This window comes from Dermacentor albipictus, chromosome 4 (assembly GCF_038994185.2).
Source record: "Dermacentor albipictus isolate Rhodes 1998 colony chromosome 4, USDA_Dalb.pri_finalv2, whole genome shotgun sequence".
NCBI lineage: Eukaryota > Metazoa > Arthropoda > Arachnida > Ixodida > Ixodidae > Dermacentor > Dermacentor albipictus.
In genome coordinates, this window is record NC_091824.1 from 67,476,066 (window position 1) to 67,501,323 (window position 25,258).

Sequence of the window (25,258 nt, forward strand, 5' to 3'; positions counted from 1 at the left end):
TGCCAATGGCTTAAGTTCTCTTTGTACCGGCATACTTGGGAGAAAAGGAATCGTCACAATTCACAAGAAGTAATGTTCTCATACTTAAAATTCGGAAATTGGCAGTGAATGCTATTTAAATTGGCGGAGGTCTGCCTCTCGGCCATCATACCACAACCTGCACTGTTGAGAAAACAACACCGACATTGGCTGAAAACTGTAGGTACGTGGGCGTTACGCTTTCACGTTTGCACCTTTCAGATAGCACGCAGACCGCATAGGCGCTAATAGGAGGCCATAATGCGGTGGTGATGATGCCGCTACAAGTGAGTGTAGTCTTGACTTGGCTAGAGGCTGCTCCGTCTGAGCGTCTCTTTCCGTTCAAGGAGCAGGCCCTTGCCCGATAAACATGACTCGCGGACCCCTCTCTGAGCTATATGCAAATGTATTACGCCATTGGGCGCGTATATAATAAAGACCACCATGCACCTTATTCATTGTGAACAAGGCGCCTTTAATGTAAGCCGAAACATGAAAACACTTTGTTTTTTCGTTGTCAATCGCACGCATTCTTCAAACACGTTGTTTCCTCGCCACACGAGCTTTCGTCGAACCCCCCTTCATGTCATTATTAATGTCTCCGTGAGTTGAGTGCATTAGAAAGTTCACATATAAAACACCAGCTAGTCCGACCATTGTGCAAGCTCTTGGAGCATCTCTCGTGCACACTTCCAAATCGTTAAGTATAACTGCACGCATGTCAAAGAACGAAGGCGTAACTTCTCGTATTATCTTTCTCGGATGGCTAGACGAACATCAGCGCGATCTGCTATGAAGGCGCTGCTGCGATACTTGAAAGACACGGGACTTTCTGACAAATTGTGACTGTATACTGTGGGACGTAGGACTGTACCGTGACACTGCGTAAGACTAGGAACGCCTTTGCGGGCTGCTTGACAGTTCCCACAGAAACAGTTCGTGTGTATACGTGCGTGTGTGTGTTTAGGTATTTCTCTTCTTTTTTGTATCCTTGTCTCTCTCACCTATTACATCCCTTCGCCCCTCCCCCAGTACAGTGTAGCCAACCGGAGATAATCTCGGGTTAACCTCCCTGTCTTTCCTTTGCCTTTCTCTCTCTCTTTCTCTCTAGACGGATGGCGCCCAACAAACTTCTTATTTACATCGATTAAAGAAATGTGCGCTTACGCCTCGAGTGGTGCGAACGACGAGCGGTAGGGAGGCCAATCGTGCGATTAGCTTAGCCCGTGTTTACTCCCACCCTCCGATGCTGAATGCAGATTATTGGAAGGCTTCATATGGCTGTCACGAATCCACCGTGCTCAGAAGTGGTCGCAGTCATGAGGCGGGACGCGAATGCTGGGCGTTGCTCTATGTAATTTGCCCGGCTTTGCATCACAGATGTCGGTTAACTGATTGCAGGCATACCGGCCGTATGCACAGTGTTCTTATGGTCGCTTACGTAAATGAGACAGCAGCGCCATTGTAGAAATCATGTGGAAGCTATCAGTAAAACAATCTGAGCCCAGGAACAACAGGACTTATCTGGAGGGTTCCATTCAGAGAGTTTATCACCGAAAGTATGTTCGATGTCTGAGTGGCTTCTTTAGCTATAAGGTCTCGTCGCTAATGGTAAGTATCAAATAAAGTTACATAACTTCTTACTACGCGTGAAATTAGTTGGCACGTGCATGGATTTTCTGAGTGTAAAGGTATGGGCTACCAAATGTCCCCGGAGAAGAAGATTATTCCAGAGTCATTGCAGGAGTCATGCATGTGCACCCTTTGCAATGCCTCGTGTATGCTCATATTAATGGAAAGACAAAAATGAAATTAATTTTAAACAAGTTAGTAGAGCATTGAAATAAGCTGGTAGCAAATAACTTCCGGTATATTCACCAACGAATTCTTTTGTGGTAGGGCGTAGTTCTACTCACAAGTAGTTTCCACTATTTTTCATGACTATTTGTTCAAGCGAGCTGAATATTCTGTCGTAGTTTATCGCGTAACTAGTTTAAATTTCAAGTGTCCATTTTTCTAAGATAAATTCTTGAAGCCTGCGCGGTTGCTGCAAACGTTTGCAACACTTGCGAAAGGGATGCGAACAAGAAAAGAGACCGCAGAAAATTTGACACTCTCATTGCATATTTCCTTTGAATGGCACTTTCATTGGTTAAGTGGCTCAATTCTCATGTTCACTGCGCTACGTACGTTCTTGCAGCGTTAGGCAGGTTTGCTGAGAATGCATGCGAGCAAGCAAGGTTATCACATCCCAATTCAATGCAAAAGTAACAAGAAAAAGCTACGTTGTCTTCCCTGAACATGCATTGAGCCTTAGCACCCTACGTGATCAAACGAAAGAGACACAAGTTCACTGATATCGCGAGGACAAGTATGCCTAATTTGTCGGCTGAATAATTGACACCATTATAGGAGAGAGGAATAAAGCAATAATAATAACACGTTTCGTGTAGCAATACGATTGTGCGGGAGCGTTACCCTAAAGGTTCACTATTTTATTTGACAAGCAATGCTTCAAGTGGCCGTGCGTTGCGTTATTTCTGTAAGTCAAGAGACCGGCTTAAGTTTACATTTGGGCCATGTTTTTTGGCTTGAGTTTCATCTCTGGACATCACTGCAATTATATGAGATCCAAAAGCGAGATGAAATGGCTAGTGATCTGTGCGGGAGTGTTTACCTCTGAATTCGCTATACTTGACGTCTCTACGTAGACTGCAAGCGGGCAGCCGGCGCTCTACGACAGCGAGGATCACGGAGCCGGAGCACGCTGGCTCCGTGACCGTCGGCTGGCAGCCCGCTGCTGGTTGACGTAAGCGGAACGTCGCGTCGACGGGAGCGACTTTGCGCTCGCTGAAGCCCCCCAGTTTCAGTGTCGCGCGCGCTGATCGCCGAAATTTTCCCTGCCACAGTTCCGCGGGTAATCGCATTTTTCCAGACCCAGAAGTTGCATGGCTTGTACGGAGAGCTCGCGTCATTTTCCCCGATTACGATGAGCCGGCCGAAACTAGAAGCATCAAGATAATTAGTAGGTGTGCGTTATTTAGCGACTAATTATCACTCGCCACCTCGTGGTCGCCACCCCTGGCGACCTGTCTCCGACGGATCCGTACGTTTATTTCGGATAGGGTCTTTTTAAATATTACTTAAAGACTTCGTAAAGATAGCCGATATATATAGCCGCACAGCTATTTGCCGTTCAGACAACATTTTAACGTGCGAGCATGGGGAACAAAGAGTATATGTTGCTGTTCTTGTTCAGCAGCAACTTCAGGGAAAAACCTGACGCAGTAAAATCTGCCTGATTTTCAACTACCTTCCTTCCTAAGATACCTTCCTTCCTAAAGGGTAACGAGGTGTTGTGCAGCTCTCGGTGGCAGTTGGCAGCGTGATCCATCCCTGCCGAACAGGTTCTCCCGAATTTTATTTTTCTCCCTGTTTCCCTGTTTTAACCCGGATACTTTCAATGTGTATGAGTGTTATAGACGCACGATAAAACTGTTTTTTTATTGCATACATTTAGCCTCAGAGAGAAAGGAGACGTCACAGATGAAAAGTAGAAAAGACCGTTGTCTATGCGCATGCTTTCATTACGAAGTATATAATAATTAAAAACTACGCGCAAATCTCGATGCAGTCGACGATGTTCCAAGCCCGTCAAGTAGATGCACGCGCCGGGTGCTCGACAGGGCGCACAAGCGAGACGCCGAATTGTCGCGGCCACCGGACGGTACGTCGTAAATGTCTCCAGCAAGCGTCCCGTGAGTGAAAAATGAAGTCCTCCAGAACAAGACAGCTCGCGGTAGAGTGCGGAACGACAATTGGAGGCGTTGAGTGAGAAGAAGAGCCGGAAAGGGAGGAGACCAGAAAAAAAAAAAAGACTGGTGCTTGCGCGACCTTTGTATACGTCATTTAGATGCATTAGTAACGCTACGCTACTTCCGCTCACATCCTCTATACGGCTCTGTGCTGCTTAGCCAATACGTGTCAAAAAGCGTCGCACTGTGGTACCCACACGTAAGAAATTTAAAAACAAAGAAGACCTGTAAGAGGAAAGACTGTGGGTCGGAACGGTCTGAGCAGAGGAAAGAAACAGAAGGCAAAATGCCTATGCAGCAAGTCTCGAGTGGTTTTTCAGGAGAGACGACTCAACGCGAAGCTACATCTGCAAAAAAAGAAAAAAAAAAGGATGAAAGAGAGAGCGGGCAGAACACTGGGCATGATTAAAGGCAAGAGAAAAAGGTGATTGAAAATACCTACGCACATCAGCTTTCTTTATTATGTTTGAGTAACGGGACTCGGAAGGGCAATACAAAGAAACATGTCTCCGTAGAACTGTCCCGAGGGCAAATGAAAGTAAAGGAAGGCGCGGTGACGGCGAGGGATGTAAGGAAGGCCGTGGAAGGGTGTCGGACGACTGGAGTCGAGGGAGAGGAGGATTGAGGAGCAACGGATAAGTAAAAGAGCCGCTGGAAGGCAGCGGAAAACTGTGCGACCAGTGGCACGAAGCGCCGCTTCCCGTCTTTTGTTTTCGAGGAAAAACTTCTTAATAGATTCTTCAAAAAGGTGCGCCAGCGCTCCGGGGCACTCTGTGAATAAGATGTACGAGAGCAACTGTGAAGTGGCTGCTGCTCTTGCACAAGAGGAAGTTAAACTCGCGTTTACATGTTCTTTTTCTTTTATCCTATGTAAATGGTTCTTCCTTTACTCAAGCCCATCATGTCCTCGTTGATCTTCTCTCAAAAGCTCGTGAGCTCCGTGAAACGGCGGTAGCCAAAGAAGCCTTCAGGGCCACTCGAATCTTTTTCATTTTTCCCTTTTATTTTTCATGCGCTGTCGAGTAGAGGCTTACACGCATCTACCATTGCAGCTCGTCTGTAACTCTTCGAAGCGAAAAAGAAATAAGAGGGGAGGTGTACAAAAAGAGGAACCTAATGCCGCGTTATGGAAACATACGGTAGCTCGAAGGAGCCAAGCCTTGCCAAAAAACAAAACAAAAACAAAATGGAGTGCGAAAACGGAACTCACTGATCTGACAGTGGCGTCGTGCTTGTCCTAAGACCGATAGCGCGATGACGTGATTGCAGAAAAATACTGCACGTGCATATCTGCATACTTGTTTTGTTCTTTTCCAGTTCTTTTTTAATGTTGTTTTCAGTGTTGTGTGCCTTTTTAATTGTTGTTTCTTATGGCAATGGTATTCCGCATTCTGGAATAGATTCCTCTCTTACTATCGTTGTGAATGATACAACGCAGCGGGACGCACACAAAAAATTCGAGCCGCTCCAGGACAAAACAAGGGGTGCGCTATACAGAGGATATCGCTAACTCTGTTTCCCTTTGAGCTAAATGCCCTCAAAACTCGCTCTGCAGAATCTACGATGGCCCTCCTGAGCGGGCTGCAGAGTAATAACACGAGCCCGATTAAACCTATAAGCAATAACGGCCTCTGAACCATTCCCATCTAGACTTTAACGCCACCGAGCGTTGTCGAATGAAGTCTGCGCTGACGCAGTTTGGAGAAAGCCGAAAGAAGGGGGAAAAGGGAAACGCTTCTCTCCAGACGTATCAAGCATCCGAACGAGATGAGGCGAGTTGAAGTGTGGGACCAATCTAGCAGTAAGAGTTTTATTTCGCTAATGGCCGGAGCTTCAATATTACTTCCGGTGTAATTATAACGCTTCTCTCTCCCCTTTGCCTACGAGTCTTTTGGCTAGGAGTGTGCAACCAGTAAACGAAAAACTGGGGATTCGGATCACGGCAGCCTGATGCAGGTCACTTTAAATAATGGACTTCGGGCAGAAGAATTAAGGTACCTGAGGTTACTTTTTTTCTGATATCAAAGAAGCTCGGTCGGAGGGATGGGGAATGAGAGGGCAACCATACACAAGAACCTAAAGCTGGTAAACTGGTCATTATTCATGGGAACACTACAGCGTGCACAAAGAGCAAGACACATTATATTATACAAACAAGCGCTGGGCTACATACGCATAATCTTTTCCATAAATAAGCTGGTTTCTGAGACAGCGCTTGTCTGTAAGCTACATGTGTCCTTCGTACTTTGCGCAGGCTGCTGTTTCACCAGGGTAAACATGCTCTGGTTTGAGCATTGAGGTCCAAAGGCTATGCAGGGGACGGAAACGGTAGTTCCAAAGACAAAGTTAAATGACGTGGCAACAACGCTGGTGTTTGATACGCAGAGATTTGATGTTGCCCGTGCTCTCATTTGATTAGCTTTTTGGACGCGCATGGCAATAACGCGCTTTGCTTGCGCCACTGCTATTCGGCCTCTCACTCATACTACCTTAATGAGTGTGATTACTATGCGTCATCACCTTTGAGATTATCATTATTATAGCGGGCAGCTTATCAAACTGGGACCGTGCAAAGCGGAAAGCACATATCCTAAGCAAAATATAGTTGTCTCTGAAATTACGCGGTTGGAGGTAATCTGGAACATCACTGCGCCTTGTCACTATATATAACATTCCCGGACGAGCTCAAGAAGGAGAAATTATTTTACAGGAACAATTATTTTTAGGCACTGTTACACTCGAGATTTCTTAGTGCTTGTTTATGAAGATTTTGAAGACGGTGGCATAAGATTATTGAGTTTCTTATTTCTTATTTTGACTGCAGCCACGCAAGAAGTAAAACCAATATTGTTTTCTCATGAGCTCGCTTGGTAATTTTTCAATTTCCGAGCTATGCCTTCGACAACGTGAAAAGTTGTACACATACCTGTTTAGCTGCTCTAAAGGTAAAAACAAAACATTATATGTACTTACGAAGGGATAGTATATGTGGGAACCTGACGCATTACGAGGAGTAATACGTCAGGTTCCTATGGTGCCAGGCACCGGAACCGATTGGCCGGGTTCTTCTGCGTGATCAGTGACCACGTGCCAATGTCTTTTGAACCCGCCGTGGTTGCTCAGTGGCTATGGTGTTGAGCTGCTGCGCACGAGGTCGCGGGATCGAATCCCGGCCACGGCGGCCGCATTTCGATGGGGCGAATTGCGAAAGCACCCGTGTGCTTAGATTTAGGTGCACGTTAAAGAACCCTAGGTGGTCGAAATTTCCGGAATCCTCCACCACGGCGTGCCTCATAATCAGAAAGTGGTTTTGGCACGTAAAACCCCATAATTTTCAATGACTTTTGAGAGGCTGCTGTGTGCACATCCTAGGTCCATAGAGATAAAGTTATCGACCAGAACACATAAGCTTACGCCAACGCATTAGTGGAAGCACATTGGTAGTAGCAACAGTCTTTGGATTGCATGGAAAGGAATTATGTACGGGGTTACCCGTAACTATAACACTAATAAAGGCCACGAGCTGAGTTACATTATTCCAGACCGATATCAGACAAGCAAGACAATTTTTTTATCGAGGTTGAATTTCGGGGATGACTGTTTATAAAATTTCTTGCCTAAAAGGAAGAGTTGTAAAATGTAATAAGAAAAATTCAGATGTATCCGCACGCATATTCTTTGGAACCCCCTTACATTTCAAACAGTGCTTTTTTGAGTGCGCATAATCTCAGCTTCACAATCGTACTTTTCACAATATAATATGCAGCTTTCGCAAGAAGTGATTACTAAGCGTTTGCGTAGATGATGTTTTGCGACAGAGTAAACACGAACGTAGTGGCTTAATTTGAACACCAGCTTGCTTTTCTTCCCGCATTCTCGCTGATTGCTTTCGCCAGCTGTGGTCGCACAGTGTGATCTACATTACACCATGCGCCATCGCTAGATTCTCTAGCAATCCCAGCTATCTGGTAGCGACGGCAGTTTCCGTCTCCTGGGGCGGACTTACCACATTGAACCGTATTTACAGCACTTCTACGTAAGGCGTAAAAAGTTTGGCTCTCCTGCTGAGGGTGTGCGTTAGTATAACGCACAGATAGGCCTCATGAGCGATTTTTTTTCTATGGCCACGAATCGCCTACCACATTTTTGTTCCGGCTGTAATGCGGAACACTTCTCGCTGATAGCCTATGTGCCACATCGGATTTGCCGGCAGGCGATCGAGCTTACTACACACTAAACATTTTAACACCCTTAAGGGTGTAAATCAGTTTGTCGCCAGACGAACACCCTAAGGGTGCTGTTGTCTACACCCTACAGTTGGGGTGCCACTATAGCACCCTAAAGGAAGGGTGTCCAGCAAAATAAATTTAGGGTGTAAGGGTGCTCGTCCAAATTAACACCCATCTGTGTGGGTGTTGGAAGGGTGTACACCCTTTTATTTCTAGCGTGTATGGAAGGCAGATTCGGCAGTACACGCCTTCAATTACTACTATGTACAGCGATCCACGCGCAACTATTGCGTGTGCCAGAAGGTTCAAGTTCGGCTACCAAACGCACTGTCGAACAGCCGGCCTTGAAGCTTCGATGGGCATACACAACACCTATACGTGTGGATCACATTACATATTAGTAATTCACGGTGTATATTGGAAAACCTGTCTTCGCTGCACAAATACAACCTAGCAAACTTGACACTTTTGAGCATGTATATCAACACCAAGGTTATCACGATTTCCATGTCCAAATAACATGCAACACAGACTGGTAAGATATATGCTGCATTTTCAAGAAAACGCAAATATATTTATTGCATGCTGCAATACAGAGTACAACATATAAATAAATCACATGAAATATAAACATGCACAATCACCAAACACATAGGTAAGTACAAGAACATGTACATTCCCCACAAAGGTACCTAAAATATATGTATTGATCAAATCTGTTATTAGAGAAGAAACTATGTATAGCGGCACTGAAAAAGCCTGGGTTGATTCGCAGTGTTTTGGGCCACATAAAGAATAAATTTTTAGTATTAGGCTCCAGTGAAGGAAAATTCAAGTTTTGATGCCTTAAGAAAAGGCATATTGCAAGGGTGAATTAGGGAAGCAATTGAAATGCAGAGCAAACGCAGAAGAAAGACACCTGTTATTTTGTACACTAATGTAATCGCAAAGCATTATGAAAAGTTTGGAAAGTCGATGTAAAGCATAACTGGCCAACATTTTTCAGACTGGAACAATACTTTCCAAGCATAGACATGCTTTAAGTGAGGTTTATGCCAGGAGCCTTATTGCTAATTTTCTATTTCCAACAAGATTACTTGAGCACAAAAAATACGTAGAATTTTTTAGAGAGAGTTGTCTGGGCTAAAGATGCTGTGTAGCGGTTTTTCTAACTACAATGCCAGTTTCTATAAATTTTTGTTTTGTAACTCTAAGGCACTGGTACATATACAATATGTAGTTTGAAAATAGGTTCTTTTCTTACTATAAATCAAAAGAGTGCATATTCCACATCTACTAGTGCCTGGGTGCAAAGTGCAGTAGGAGGCCTGATAAAAACAAACCACTGTTGATTAAACGATTTTGCTGAGCACAAAATGTGGACAGTGTTTTAAAATACATAGTAAATTTCTAAATTATTTGCACTTAGATGCAGTAATTTCAAGATTAAGGCATGCTATAGCATGTGAGCATGCAAATTAGCAAATATGGTTTAATAAATTAGCCATACTCTCGTTACTAAAACACAGGCATAGGCAGTCATGCAAAAGTTCAAGTTAAATATCACACTGTTAACATTTGCGAGCAAATGGTCGTATCAAACATTATAATTATACTGAACAAGGGTAGTTTCTTGGGATAGTTTGCAATTAATGAGATAAAATTATGTACAGCTTGAATGACAAGAACTGCGAGAGATGACAGACTGCGCTGACTTCCAACAATATTTAATTACGTTGCCACATCATGTGTATTTGTACAAAAGCGGGCATGCGCAGAATATGAGTCACAAGGGGTGTCTAACAGCAAGTGACTGTACTAAGAACATCGTCCTTTGAAAAAAATAAACATTAGAATTTCTATCTGTTGAGATACAAGACTTCACTAGGGGTCAGCGCGATAGAGGGGTCACTAACGCACACACTAACCAGTTTTCTAGCGAAATCTGCTTCTATAGTTTCCCGGATGACTTGTGTCTCGCTGAAGCTTCCGTACCATCAAAGAGGGGCACGCAGCTGCAGTCCCAGCAATGGATGGCGAAGTGGCCTTGAACAGTGTTATGGAAGTTGTTATCGTGCTCTCCTAAATGATTGTTTAGGCACCTGCCTGTCTGTCCAACAAAGTCAAATGAGATATTGTAAAGCTTTGCCTCCTTAACAGCCTCAATAAATCTTGCTCACACGAGATGCAACATAGCGTTGCTGCACAGGCTGATTGCCTTTCTTGGGTTGGCTACCCTTTGGCCTTAATTTCAGCCATAGCGGAAAAGCTTCTGAAGTGCACAAAACATGATGAGCGCGCTCGGTCAAGGAACCAGCCGGTTGAAACACAGGTTTGCAGTGCTACCGTATGTTCATGATGTCTCCCATAGGCTAAAGAAGATTAGGGAACCTGCAGAAATCACAGTCCTTTTCTCAGCCCCGGAAAAGCTGGCAAGGCTCTGTAAGTGTGTAAACGATGTAAACGTGTGTGTTTTGCGATGTGTGCAACGAATGTGGTTTCCCAAATTCCCATTTTGAGGCAGTAAATATATTGGACAGATAGGCAGGCGCCTAAATGATCATTTAAGAGAGCACTATAACAACGTCAATAACACTGTTCAAGGCCACTTGGGCATTCATTGCCGGGACTGCGGCTGCATGCCCCTCTTTAAGATACGGAAGTTTTAGCGGGACACAGCTCACCCGGTAAATTATTGAAGCTGATTTCACCAGAAAACTGGGTAGTGTGTGCGTTAGTGCCCCCTCTATCACGCTGACCCCTAGTGAAATTTTGTATCTAAACATATAGAAATTGTGATGTTTTTTTTTTCAAGTGACCATGTTCTTTTTACAATGACTTGCTGTTAGAACACCCCTTGTGACTGGCTTTCATTTTCTGCGCATGACCCCTCTGTGTATACACACACGATGTGGCAACGCAATAAAATATTGTTGAAAGTCAGTGGAGTGTGTCTCTCGCAGTCCTTGCAGGGTGTCTACCAAGTTGACATTTCCAAATTCCCTGAGTTTTCCAGGTTTTCCCTGAGTGCCACTGCAAATTTCCCTGAGTGATGCAGAACTATGTTTTATATCAACACGGGCTGAAACCATATGACCTGATGCTGTCACTCTCTAGTAAGCACATGAAAAAAAAGCAACTTAATCCAATTTGAATACTAAGGAGCAGTGTTGATGTTATTCAAAAAGAGAATAGAAGGCAGGGGTTAGTAAAATGCACAGCAAATAAAGTGTCTTCGGAAAATTTGCAAATAGGGTCGGACATTATCAAATACGATTGAAAAGGACATGCATACAAAGGCAAATATTTTCTAATATGAGCTATTTCTATCAACTGATCGCAACCTCAGTGGGATGAGGCCTGAACTCTGTCACAATTGAGATTCTCTCTCAACAGCTCGTAAGTCAACCTCAACAGTCCTGACATACTCTCAGCCCGCGCACGACACCCGAGTGTTGTGTTGCACTGCTTCAAAGAGTGTATTTTGGTTTGGATGAGGGACACCTGCATCTCGGCATCAGCCAAAACTTTATTTTTTGAGCTCAAGCTCTTTCAAAACGGCGGCAACAAGCTTCCTTTCTCGTTTATTCCTCAATGCGTAGGTCACTTCTGTTCTTGTCCGCCTTCCGCCACTCATTCGCCCCAAGGACCATTTGAAGCGTCTTGATCAGTTGCACAGTCCACGACCGATTTTTCGAGCTCCCTAGGGGCCGCAAAAACGTCCGAAAAATCGGCCAGTTGGAAAAAAATAAATGCGTGTCATTTACTGCCCTTAGGGGCTCAAACCTCTGAAAACGCTCTGAAGGCCTGTCGGTACACGTATTAGGCATACCTGTGCTCGTACTGTGACAGGAAATGCCGGGTGCCCGCGTGCATAATTAAGATATACATACTGTATTCCGTGGCAATAGCCCCTTCCCACGCTTGTTATGCTTCACTGCAATACTTTTCCGTAAGCTTTACCGAGTAACATTTCTGTACAGAGGCGAAGCTGACTTTCACGAACCGGCATTATGCAACGCACCGTGTTTTCCAGGTTTCTAAGCAAATCGCGAGGAGCACAAAGGTGGAGTCCGTGCCATTGCTCACAGCAGCGAATTCTTTCAATAAAAAGTTCGGCACCCACTGGCAAGAAGCTTCATAGCGAACGTCGAAGCAGCTAGGTCTAGCGTTGCCGCAGTGGTGGCAACGGGTGACAGCGGATCTGCGTGCGAGAGTGCCGGTTCGAGGCGGCGAAGTAATCAAGACGGCAGCGGTGGTGCCTTTGATTAATGCCGTTTCGGACCTGCGGTCGCGGCAAAACGTCCGGAAAATCGGACGGCAAAGAGTTCTAGCGTCGGAAATTTCACACGTTCTGATACGTTGACACTATGGGGTACGAGGTGGCGCCGCGAAGCCGTCCAAATTATCGGGAATCCGGAAAGTCGCTCGTTGACTGTACACTGGCAACTCCTCCTGCCAACAATAGGGCGTCAAAGACTATTCATTACGATTCCTGTCTGCTACTCGAGCCAGCATTACCGCGACTTTCGACCCTTTCAATAAAATTGCCGCTAATTTTCCCTGATAGAGGCCCAAATTCCCTGAGTTTTCCCTGACTTTTTCCAGACTACGCGAAATCCCTGAGAATTCCCGGTTTTCCCGGTTTTCCCGGTTGGTAGACACCCTGCCTTGTCCTTCACGCTGTATGTCATTTTTTATACTGAACAGCCAATATTGATTCAAAATTAGAAAAATATAGTACACATCTGAGCTGCAAAAATGCAAGTGATGCAGCAAATGGCCTTTAGCTTTCCAAAAGAAAAAGAAATGTTCACGGTTAACCACGAGGTGCAGGGACTCCATTCTCTGAGTATCTTGACCAATAAATGCAGCGCATGGCGTTGCTGGAATCTTGCATCCTGCATTAGCAAAATAAGAAGAGAATCGTGAGAATTCAGTCCGTGCAATTACACATGTACTTTGCGGAAAATTTGATAAAGCAACAAGCTCCTCAAAGTAACAAACTTAATTAATGTGACTGGGCAGAATGCACCGCTCAGGCAGCTGGGCAAGACAAGTGAAAGGTAGGAGAAGTTTCTATTTTGCAAATTAAGAAATTGCATGTTACTGTGAATGCTAAATCACTATGTCATTGTGAACACAAGGCACATACAGCAGCAAAATCATAAATTTACAGTAGCCTTTTCACCATAGAAAATAAGAGTGAACAAAGTTTAAAGACTACCAATGACATCTCTCAACAACAGACATTTGTCCAAGAGTGTGTATGTGACCTTAATACAAAATTGACATTATGAAATCTGCAATATATCTGCATTACACTTTATAAGTACTGCAGGTGAGAAGCTTACGGCATATGGCACACTAAGAGTGAAATGCACAAGGCAATAAAAATGACTGTTTTTACACAACATTATTACACTAGGAGACAAAGAGAACTGTTTTACAGAGAGTGCACACAAAATGAAAATGAGGGAATCCCCACTGGCATTCTCATTTGCCCTGCAATACATGCATCCAGCCCAACAATATCCAACTCTCCAATGCAGTTTATTAGACACTTTCTGCATCCTAAACTTTATCGTGTATTTCTTATTTACCAATTTAGTAAGCATGTGTTGTCAACTATTTTTCTTTGAGCACGCCCCTTTCTTTCAATGGATTAGCTTGGCAATGCACTGACAAGTAGTATTCCCTTATTTAAACTTATGATCCTTCCTCATGCTCCCACTTCATGCTCTAAACTGTGATGCCACTCCGATGCAGTTTATGTTAATCTGTGACTATTTACATGGTCCTTCTTTCTGTAGCCTCGCAACTAGAGCCTGAAATTTCTTGTCTCCTAGAACAATCGTCTTGCTTGCCCAAAACATATTGCACGGGTACCCCTCATAGGGGTGGGGTGGGGTTACTGTATATGAGTTTTCACATATTCAATGAACCTCAGAGACACAACCATTTCTCATCCTGCGTTGCTACTACCCACATGAGTCACAATGGTTGTAAGTTAGCTACCTGCCCTCTCTCGCTTAAAAGTACATTTTGCATGTGGAACCACAAGCATCACATTTCATTGAATGAGTACTCCTGTGCATGTTTTTTTTCCGTCCTGTAATGGCTAAGTTTAACATGGTCAAGTTGTTTGAAAACTGTCTAGCCTCAACCAATACTTTGTGTAGTTTCAAAATTGATACATTCATTTTTCAAAACTTGTCCCAAATTAAGCATGAGACATTTTCATGATGCAAATGAGGTAAGGTTGTGCTCAGAGACTATGATAGGCTTGCTATATCCTGCAAAACTGTGTGAAATGAAATATGCTTGCAATTTTCATGAGCAGCTAGCTCAGTACAATTAGGCACATTTCCTGCGGAAACGTTTTTTTAACGCTCCCGAGAGGTCCTGGTTTCTTGTAATTTCTTCAAATCCCTTGCAGTCTAGATTGCAATCCGGTGCATGTTGATTTTGATATAGTATTCAAAATAAAAACAGCTGAAATTTTAAGGTTTTGATAATTATATGGGAATAAATTAAAGGTAGAAGAGTGTAATGCAATGAGCAAATAACAAGCTCATTGCAGAGAGTAAACAAATATTCCTTTTCTGCAAATAAATTGGTAGCAGGAAGGTCATATGAAATTAGCAGTGAATGCACAATAAAGAATATGATGCTACAATGCTCCGGCATTCTGTGAATATTCTTGCACAAAGAAAATCTTCATTATGAAAGACCATCAAGAAAATGCAAATGCATACTTTGGATCAGCAGTCATACCTGCAGTATGCACTGTACCATCGGCAATATTTACAACCACAGACAACTGCACATCATATCAAGCTTAGGCGGCCAAGGAGCCTGAGTTTTAAATTATAACTTGACTTATTATATTACACTACACAACTATATCTACTTACAATGTTGTCTTCTCAACCGCTTTCAAGACATTAACCATCTGTCTGAAGGTGAACGCAAGTGGCTTGATCTTGATGGGGGGCGCCAAGGCTGGGCATTGTGAAATTGCTGCTACCATCTGCATGACCTGCGAGAAACGATGCTCTAAGTACAAGATAAACAAATGCTATTAGAGCAAAAGACAAGATTATTGGCAATGAGCCTCGTTTTGGTTTGCACGAGAAAAGCCAAGAATATCGACTTTGTGCTGCTTACTGAAGAAGAAGCAAGCCTCCTTCCAGATGTTACAGTCATGCATTAAGATTGTCACACAGCTGCATGCTTGTATGCTGCTGTCGCCAGTATGCTTTGAAGTTTATTATTTCAAGTTAAATTGATTATTGTGTTTTCTTGCCAATTCTTGGCAAACAGACCAGCAATGAAATAGCTCAGTTACACACATACTCCCTTTTGAGGAGAGAATTCACACACACGCACGCATACATGGGCGCACACACACACATGCACACACATGCTTCTACCACATGAGCAGCTTCCTGTGCTTGACACACATAAATTTTTTTTTTTATCCTGCGTCACTCCTACAGCTAAGGCATAAAAAATCCTTTGTGTTACCAACCCCAAACTCCTCAACCTACACCTCCAGCTTAAACACTTTCTCGAGAGCCAGGACAAGCCTTCTAGCTTCCCCAGTGCTCCAAACTGTAGTTACGAATTTCAATAGGGCTATAGGCGACAGCTCTCGAAGGGCATGCAAATTACCCGGAGACCTAAAGCTTGTATATGATACCTCTAAAGCACAACACTTCAAATTTTCAAAATTCATTAAAGCTCCTGAAGACAATTGCTATATACGTAGAACGTCTCGAATAACCTGCCGCTAACAATTTCAGCGGTTGTCTGCATCAAAAGAAATGTGGGCTAATGGGAAATCCACGTCTTTAACATAGGAATTATTGTAATGGCGGAACACACTACCAGATTTCTTAATCATTTATTTATGCTCTGGATGTAACGTTCCTTTCACAATAAAAAACAAGGATATCGATTCATCAGGGCATGGGAGGAAAAAGGACGAAGCGTATACTTGGCGCCTTCCCACTGGTCCTCCCGAGAAACGGCACCTCATACAGCAGTTGTCCAGGGTGGCTTGAAACCAAACTCGGCTTTCAGGCGGGAACACTCGCTGCACCAAATCGGAAGAGTTTTATTGCGAGTTAAACTCTACCGGCCTCATGCAATACGTACGAACGCACACAAAACGCACCCACACGCACACACAAGTATACGCACTCTCAAAGCGCAGACACAAAAGCGCACACGCGCACATTGATGAACACAAACAAGCACACATACATGCATGCAGGCAGACACGCTAACACGTGCACGCACACATAGCGACCCACAGACAACACACTCACAAAACACGTACGCACTAGACACGCGCAAACACGCCGGCCCATACAAACCGGCATGTACTGAACGCGCGCGCGCGCGCACGCACGCACGCACGCACGCGCACACACACACACACACACACACACACACACACACACACACACACACACAGCGAGCCGAGCGCACGCACGCACACACACACAAAGCGAGCTGAGCTGAGCGCACACACGCACGCACGCACGCACGCACACACAAATCAAGCCGAGCGCGAGCACGCGCACAGACAAAGCGAGCCAAAAAAATGCTGAAGGCGTCCGGCAAGCAGCAACAGCAGCACGCGACCGCATCAGGGAGAACCGCGCCGGTTCCTTCGAAAGGTGGCTAAGCCAGTCCTTTTTCTACGCGACGCAAAAGTGGTCGACCACATTTAACTGAAGTGCGAACGACCGTATTACAAGCAGCCGCGCTGAACGCACAAGAGAATCACATCAATGAACGTTCAAGCGCTGAGAAACAAAGCGTAACTATGCAGGCGCACCACGCCCGATGTAGATTTGACAAACATTAGTCACACGGGACGCGATCGAGGTAGTTAACTTGCCCTAGTAGGAGTGCAGCTGCTCTTGCTCTTACATTAGCGAATTATGAATTATGCTACGAGATCACAGTGAGATATTTCTAAAGCGAACAAAACAAATACCAAATAAACGGGCACTTGCCTGAAAGTTTCCATCATGCCAGTACTACCGACCGGGCACGTTGCAACTTCTCGTTTCAGCCTTCGTGGATCCATCTTCCAGTGCGTACGAACGCTCTGCTTTGAAGTGGGGCATGAGTAATACACAAAGCATGGGCCACATCTTTTTCTACCCCGCGCGCAAAACTAATCACACGTTTAAAATTACTTCGCACAGCGCGCGACGCGAACGCACGCGAAAACGAGCATGATGGCGCAGCTTCCGCCTTCCCGTCCTGCCGCGCACCGAAGTGATGGTACAGCGTCGGCCGTCACTTCCGGTCGCTTTTCATTGGGTATGGGGCGGCCGCGCAAATCGAACGTTTATTCTGACAGGTTTGCTTGCTCGCATGGCCGCCTGTTTGCTGCTGCTTCGTTGTGGTCTCTAACTAGAGCGGTGAGGCGGGTAGTTGCTACTACGTTTCGTGCCGGGCATTTTATTTTGGGGTGGGGGGCGCAGTCTGTGCTGCATCACTGAAGGTACAGTACACAAATCGGGACCGTGAGCGAGACGATCGGCGCTCTTCTGCTGGTGCGATTAGATTATTCGCTGCGTCCGAACGAAGCAACTTTGCGAGGTCACAGCGTAGTTTCAGCGATATCATGGCTCGATAAAGACGCTCACATCTTGGTCGTGCGACAGCGACGCGTAAACATTCATGAGGAGACTGAAGACTGCGTTTGCAAGTGCGTATGCTCTGGATAAGAAATTACAACTTTGACGACACCAGCCCTTAATATATAGGCTCAGCCTTACAAGCTGTATTTGAGGATGCACTTAGAAAGCAGATCAGTAGCTTAGTAAACCTCTGAATGAATTAGGCAAGGTACATGGAAATTCGGGTTTGAGAACTTCCAACGTGATCTCGCCTCTATAAGTCTTCTTTATGGATTCACCATGCAAATTGTACGTTGATGCCATTGTACAGCAGAGGCTCGTCTAACAGCACGTCCCTGTTTGTTCAGCAAATGTATCCAAACAGCTTCTTCCATTTCACCACTTTTTGTTGGGCTATTAAGGGCACCGAAATATTAGTGCAGAATTGCGCAAGTTGCTCTCGTGTTTTCGCTCTGCTACTGCAGTTTTTGTAGAAGTGTTTAATTGCATGTTAATATTCCTGTGAGCGCGAAAAATAATGATAATGGAATTGTAAGTAAAAGGGCGTTCTTTTTCTGGATGATACATTTTTGGAGTGACCGTCATGCCAGTAACATCAGAATCCTTGAAGAAATATCGACAGTCACTTAGGAATGGGAAAACTTAATCGCTTCACGGATCTACACTTGCAATTGTCACGTGACCATGATACGTTAGTTCATACATTGTCACGTGTTCTTCACAATTCTACCTTAATCTCCCGTAATCCACCGTGCTATAGTTTGTACGAACCTTAATGCAATTTATTCCACCCTTATTCACATTATTTCACATTATTTACCCATAATTGCTCATACTTAACGTTGATGTATTTACTACCTTCTGTATCACTACTGGCTACAAGACGGTGATGACTTCACATTTTTTTATTTATTATATACATTCAAGGCCTAGTAGGCACAACAGAAAGAAGTGGTGAAAATATGCAATAATTGCAATGCAGCGCAAAAATAGAAAATCAAACCATAAGATAATTTGAACGGCGACCTTGAATTAGTGGTTTCACAAATTGAGACTGTGGAGGCGAGAAGGCGGTTGCATTCAGTGGCTGTTCTTGGCAAAAAAAAAAAAGAATGACACATCAATTTTGTGTTGATGGTCGATGCGAGACGAGAACTTGGTGTGGTGAAAAGATTTTCTTTACGAGAAGGGTTAAATTAGCATATTCTATGAAAAAGACAGAGACGAAAGTATTTGTGACGTAACCAAAGGTCAGGTTCACCTAGTGTTCTTTTCATGGACGTGACGCTAGAATGAAGTGAATAATTTGAGAGAATAAAACTGGCGGCGCGGTTCTGAATGCTTTCAAGGGAAATGACAAGATTGGCATGAGCAGGGTCCCGTATTGATTGTTGTTGCGGAGAACGCCACCTCCTACCTGAAAGGCCATGAAACGCTTTCGCATTAAAAATGCAATACATACACACATTGCTCAATGCGTGGACGTGTACACGTTACTCAGATTTATGCATCAATACGTTCAACACCCTTCAGGCGTCGATTTAACACCCTTCTTTGAGCAAAGTCACACCTTATGTGTGGTATCCACCCTTGTGATAGGGTGGTTTGGCCGAAAAGGGTGCTAGAAGGGTGTGGGCATGGGTGTAAATGCCGAAAGCACCCCTATTAACACCCATAAGGGTGTAAAAATGTTTAGTGTGTAGGATCAAGCATAGTGGGTCAAATAAAGAACATCCCCCGCAATCCACCCTCGAAAATCCAGCTTGTGGCCGAGAGCAGCAACTGCTTTCAGTCAATCTGTCGTGCAACAAAAGTCGGCAGCTGCACGTGATGATGCGCCGAAGTTATGGCAAGCTCCACGCATGGCCTATAACGAGCCGCCACCCTCTTTCCATTGCTGTGGTACTGCTTTTCTGTTTCGTTCAACCTATAGCTATGATGGAAAGGGCTAAGTGCTGAACGCGCAAGAACTACCTCATTTTATTCATTTTCCAAGCTATCCACAGTGCCAACAGCGCTGTCGTTCTCGCGCTAAAAGGGATTTTATTTCCTCTCGCTCGCGCGGCATGCGCAATAAGACAAACCTTATGAAAGTTATTTTCTCCTTAGGCTTCACTGCCAGCGCGATCGGCTTCCTGAAGCAAATGCCTAGAATAAGCTGAGTTAAAGCTGTATTGTGGAAAGACTGTCAGCATTGGGAACAGCAAGCAACACATTGTGGCAAAATGGTAAGTTCGCCATAGCCATCTTTATTTCCCGCGCCTAAATTCGCTAAGATGGGAAGTGAACGATTTCCATTTTTCATTCCACTCAAGCGCCAACAGCTAATGAAATTGCGCGTCAGATCGTATGTGGAGCCCCGTTTGGCATTCCATGCTCATTCCCTTGGAGTGCGGGAAACGATGAATTTCCTACGCGTTCCCGACGTTTTAGAGCGCAACTCTTTTATAGGCTCCCTTTCTTGCGTCGAGCGTTCGCGTTCCTGGCGTAAACGAGCAAACGAGCGCAGCGAATGAAAGAGCGAACCCGTATCGCTGTGGGAGAGAGAGAGAGAGAAGGAGATTGTTGTTGATGGGACGGAAAGGTTGGGGTAAAGTGCAGCGCAGTAACTGTCTCTCAGCAGAGGATACCTCAACCGCGCTGCACAGGGGGTAGGGAACGCCGTGCGACACCGTGACTGAACTCCTGCACCCCTCGGGCTGCCCTTCAAGACACAGGACACTACTACGTGCGCTCCTGACATTGGCCGAGGCTGTCGGCCTCGCCGACCGCTGTGGGAGTTGAAAAAAGCGGTAAGACCGAAGAGACTGCGGAGGACAAATGCGGAGACGGAGGGTATGGCGAAAGCGTGAGAAGGAACGCGTAAGGCTGGGAAAGACGCGCACTGCGGCGACGATGGCTACAAGATGGCGCCAGAGTAGGGCGCGGTGCCTGAGAGGCCTGTCTGCGGCGACTGCTGTGAATCCCTCCCACGCGTCACCCACGCTCTGCGTCTGGCGCTCTCGCAAGTAGCGAGGCAGTCGCGCCACAGTTCGCTCCGCTTGCAACGCGCCACACGAGACAGATTGTCCACGCAATCCAATCTATTTCAAAATGAAAGCACGTATAGAGCTGCGCTCAAATTTCGCATTAGGGAGTATCGTCACTAGAGATTAACATCTTTAGCATGAAATGCTTTTGCCTCCTCCTGTCGACGACCTTCAGGTTACCCTGAACCAAAATCCAGAGCCGTTATGGGCAAGTTTGCGAGAACAAAACAACATCCTCCGGGTAACTAGTTAAAACATCAGGTAATGCAGTCCCTGGCCCACAACCATTTGTACAGGACCCCAGTTCATCGGCTATAGTTACTGCCCATTCCTAATAAAAAAAGATTGCTTCTGAGTTCTTCATAACGTTTGTTCACAATACTACTCAAGCTGTAACCTCTAGTACGCTGAAGTCTTATTTATAATTTCCCATAGTGACGTTCAAAAGGCAGATACAGGGCACTGTACACTTCGTTGTAATCGTTTCGCCGTGAGCGCTTAATGTGCCGACCCGTTTCGCGGCGGGCGCTTTGCGGCATCTCAAGAGATGGCTCCACGCTGCATGGCGCCTCCTTCAAGCGTTCCTACCCACCGCGGTGGCTTAGCGGTTATGGTGTTGCGCTGCTAAGCACGATGTCGCGGGATCAAATCCCGGCCGCGCCGGCTGCATTTCGATGGAGGCGAAATGCGAAAACTCCTGGGTCCCGCGCATCGGGGGGACGTTAAAGATTCCCTGGACAAAATCGTGGCAGTTTGGGCGAGTTGGTATGTCATGACTTTTTAGGACTGTAGCGCAGCTCAGAAAGTGCAAAAAATGAAGGAGGTAGGGGTAATGAAAGAGAACGGAAAACAAAACGAGCGCTACTCCCTGGAGGTCAAAATTAAACTGGAGTCCCCCACTACGGCGTGCCTCAACATCAAATCATAGTTTCGGCACGTCAAACCACAAAATTAAATTCATTTTTCTTCTAGCTCGGCAGTGCACTCTGCCTGCCTGGCCTCTTTCGCTGCCTGTCGTGCGGCCTTCAGCTGGTTTTATTCTTTTAGCTCGGCAGCGTTCATATGGACCAGTGCACAGTGTGACGTCGTGCGGTGGGGGTGCGCCGTTGCTGACATGCACTACAACCATTTTAAGGTTGTGGCTAGTACCAGCTCCAACCAACCTGCTTTGCCAGTTGCCACTTCATGCTTACATCTACTTTCGATTACGGAAGAGCCAGCAGTGTTTACAACGCAGCTGTTAAGGGCTAGTTCCCCCAGGATCGTGTCCATGTCTAGACACAAAATCCCGAAGATGGTGCAATGCCGGACATACCCGGGGCGGAAGTGACGCAGGCGTTAAGTAATCTCCATAAGTGGGCCGATCCCGAAGATGTCCACCCGCGGCGGAGGTGCAGTTAGCCATTAAGGGTCCCACATACACAGCTCCGTTGGTCATCCTTCTTCAGAGAGTGGAAGGGCACAGAGTGCTTTCGTTAAACAGTTCCTCATCGCTCAGGAAATTAGCGCTCATCTACATTTACACTGTCATAACGAAGAAATGTCTTCACAAATTACGTGTTTTTTGTGCAGATGCAAAGGATTACAGTTTTCGCACGACTTTTCGAGTGACGGAGCTGTGGTACTCGCCTAAGAATGCTTCCGCATTAAAAAGCAGCGTGTACCGTAAGCTCGCTATAGTAATTAATCGTTGCACGTATGCTCGCATTATCCTTAAAACAGTAGCCATTATGTAAGCTCTGGGAAGCTTCTACGCGTCTCTACACGCAAATGAACAGACACGTTTTGTTTGCAAAGAGGGGGCAGCAGCCGCGTTCGTCGGAGTGCCAATGCCACCGCCTATTCATCCACCACACGCACTCTACGCCGAACGTTTGTTCTGCTGCGTGGAGGGCTTGTGTAGTCGCATGCCTGCATGTATCATTGCTTGTTGACAGAGTGAGGGAGGACGCACGTTCCTCCAAAGCCTCAAAACCCTTAATGAAGTCTGCGCGTTTCACGACATCGTCGAACTTGATGGCCATAGTATAAGGACGTACTTCCCCAAACTTCAGATTTTCCACGGAGCCAATAAACGCTCGCGCTGCCAATGTACGCTACCTTGAAGAACCTCCATGCGTATTCTGGTTCAGTTCGAAGTTTTGCAACTGTACCAAAGTAATCTTGCAAGCAAGTTCAATATGCAGATTAAGCTATGAAGTTCCTTAGCCTTGCTTATTTTCTTTTATGCTAACATCTAAATGAAAAGTAAATGTACGCCAAAACTGTGCTGTTCAAGTGTTTAATGTATCCAGAAAGAAGCGGGTGTGATGTCGAGGTTGAGACTTTTTTTTTAAGAGGAAGCTCGGGTGCTCCTATCCAAATACATGTAAAAGAAAAATTCATTTTTTCTCGGCAACCATAGCACAAAATTTGTCGAAGTTTCTTGAATGTAAAAGAAGTGATTAAGATCTAGTGCCACCGGTGGGTCCGAATTTTTTATTTAGGTTGCCAAGTCTTTACTAAAAATTGGGAAAAATCGATATTTTCAGGAAACGAAATTATCAAGTTTACAGCTGTGTAACTCAGCAACAAAAAACAATACAACAATTCTGTGAATTGCATTTAATAGTACATCTAAAGCGGACAAAATTCATCTGTTACACATGAATCTCAAAAATTTGGTAATATGGAAATACAGCTCTTGCTGAACCCTTGTAAACAATGTAACAAATTGACATAAGATATAAAACGACATATGGAATTTGTCCGATTTCGATGGTCTAATGGATGTCATTTATGAGTATGCGGTATCTGCTCTTGATACCGAGCTACTACTTTCTAAACTTCATACTTCTATTTTTTCCAAACCTACGAAATTTTGAAATCAATTTAACAAAATTCAAGCCCTACATCAAAATTCTGCTTGCAACTGTTACTAGAAATGAACTTTCTCTCTTGAATGCAATAAATTTCATTGTGATCGGTCCAGGGGATATCTAAAAAAACGTTTTTGCGTTTTACATGTATTTGAATAGGCTGCGTCGCAGTTGGGCCCGATCTAAAGGTTTTTCCTGAAGTGAGTAGCCTTCTGCCGCCTGCTCTCATTGTCAGTGTCTCAGCGCAAAAGTTTGAAGCAGTTAACGACAACATTTATTTAGAAGCCCAGGGGTACTCACGCTGCGCACGATAAAAAGCATGCAGATAGGAAGAGGACGAAAAGCACTTATTAAAAGGCGAAAACTACAAGCAGGTGTCTTTCTGCTTGTGCAGGGAGGCGCCCTCAGACCAGGGCTCCTTCGGCTCTTGCTGTCTCTCGGGCCCGACGGGAGACAGTGAGTCAATACATCGCAAAACGAAAACACGTATAGAGCTGCGCTCAAATTTCGCATTGTGGTGTATCGTAATCGTCGGTGAAATCGATGTTCTTGTTTGGTCATTATTATTATAATTATTTTCATATTATTATTATTATTATTTTCATATTATTATTATTATTATTATTATTATTATTATTATTATTATTATTATTATTATTATTATTATTATTATTATTATTATTATTATTATTATTATTATTATTATTATTATTGCCGCCAGCATTGCGAGAACAAAAAGATGACCGCCACACCACAAGCGTCAAGCAAAGCACCGCAAGGCAACGCTGGGCCGCTGCTGACAGACCGGCGGCTGGTGCGCGAGAATTGGACTGGCATGCGGCAGGAGGCGACAAAAAGGAGAACTACATTCGAAGAAGCGAAGCTCGAGGGTCGTTTTTCTTGAGTACACAGTCGGTTTTTGTTGATGGGCACAGGCTCCCCTAGAATAAATTAGTTTTCATAGAAACGGCTGTCGTAACTTACATATCTGGTGGAGGTGCGGGGTATGATTCCAAGCCCCACACACGCGAGGGAAGGGAGCCCGGATCCCCGGAGTTTGAAGCCAACGGAATTAACGCCCATCTACCAACGCACGAGCCGCCGCGTACGAGGTGAGGCCCCCGAGTTTGGCCCTCTCGCCGATTCACCAGGGGCAGCGGCGGCAGTCAGCCTAGGTACCAGTGCGATGGCTACTCAAGTAACCCTTCCTCACATCGTCGTTGACTCACCCCGGACGCCAGAATCCTTTCACTGAGACACATTCGAGGATGCCGAGGACTGGCTCGAAAACTTCGAGCATGTCACCGGATGTAACGGTTGGGACGAAACAAAGAAGCTCCAGTATGTGTACTTCGCGCTGGAGAAATCTGCACGCGCGTGGTTTAAAAACCACGAAGCGTCATTATCATCATGGAACGACTTCCGACGAGAGCTGCTTGCTACGTACCCGAGCACGGACCGCAGAGAGAGGGCAGAAGCCGCTCTTCAGGCGAGGAACCAAAGGAACAACGAAAGTGTGGCTACGTACATTGAAGACATGACCCACCTCTTCCGCCGAGCCGATCCAAACATGGCTGAGGAAAAGAAATTGCGGCACCTAATGCGCGGTGTGAAACAGGAGCTCTTTGCCGGCCTGGTTCG

The 25,258-nt window shown here is 45.1% G+C and overlaps 1 protein-coding gene and 1 long non-coding RNA gene across 5 annotated transcripts in view; both read right to left on the bottom strand.

The window, feature by feature from the left end:
- The window catches only part of LOC135902081 (uncharacterized), a 651,905-nt gene that overhangs the window by 326,091 nt on the left and 300,556 nt on the right, over positions 1–25,258 (bottom strand). The window lies entirely within an intron of this gene.
- LOC135902030 (uncharacterized) lies at positions 10,862–17,337 on the bottom strand. Of its 2 annotated transcripts, XR_010564368.2 has the most exons (4): positions 17,095–17,337; positions 16,065–16,163; positions 14,980–15,104; positions 10,862–12,963 (listed from the first exon to the last, which is right to left on the bottom strand). It is a non-coding gene; the product is annotated as an uncharacterized lncRNA (long non-coding RNA). The 2 variants fall into 2 exon arrangements; XR_010564367.2 differs by having other exon boundaries at positions 14,980–16,163.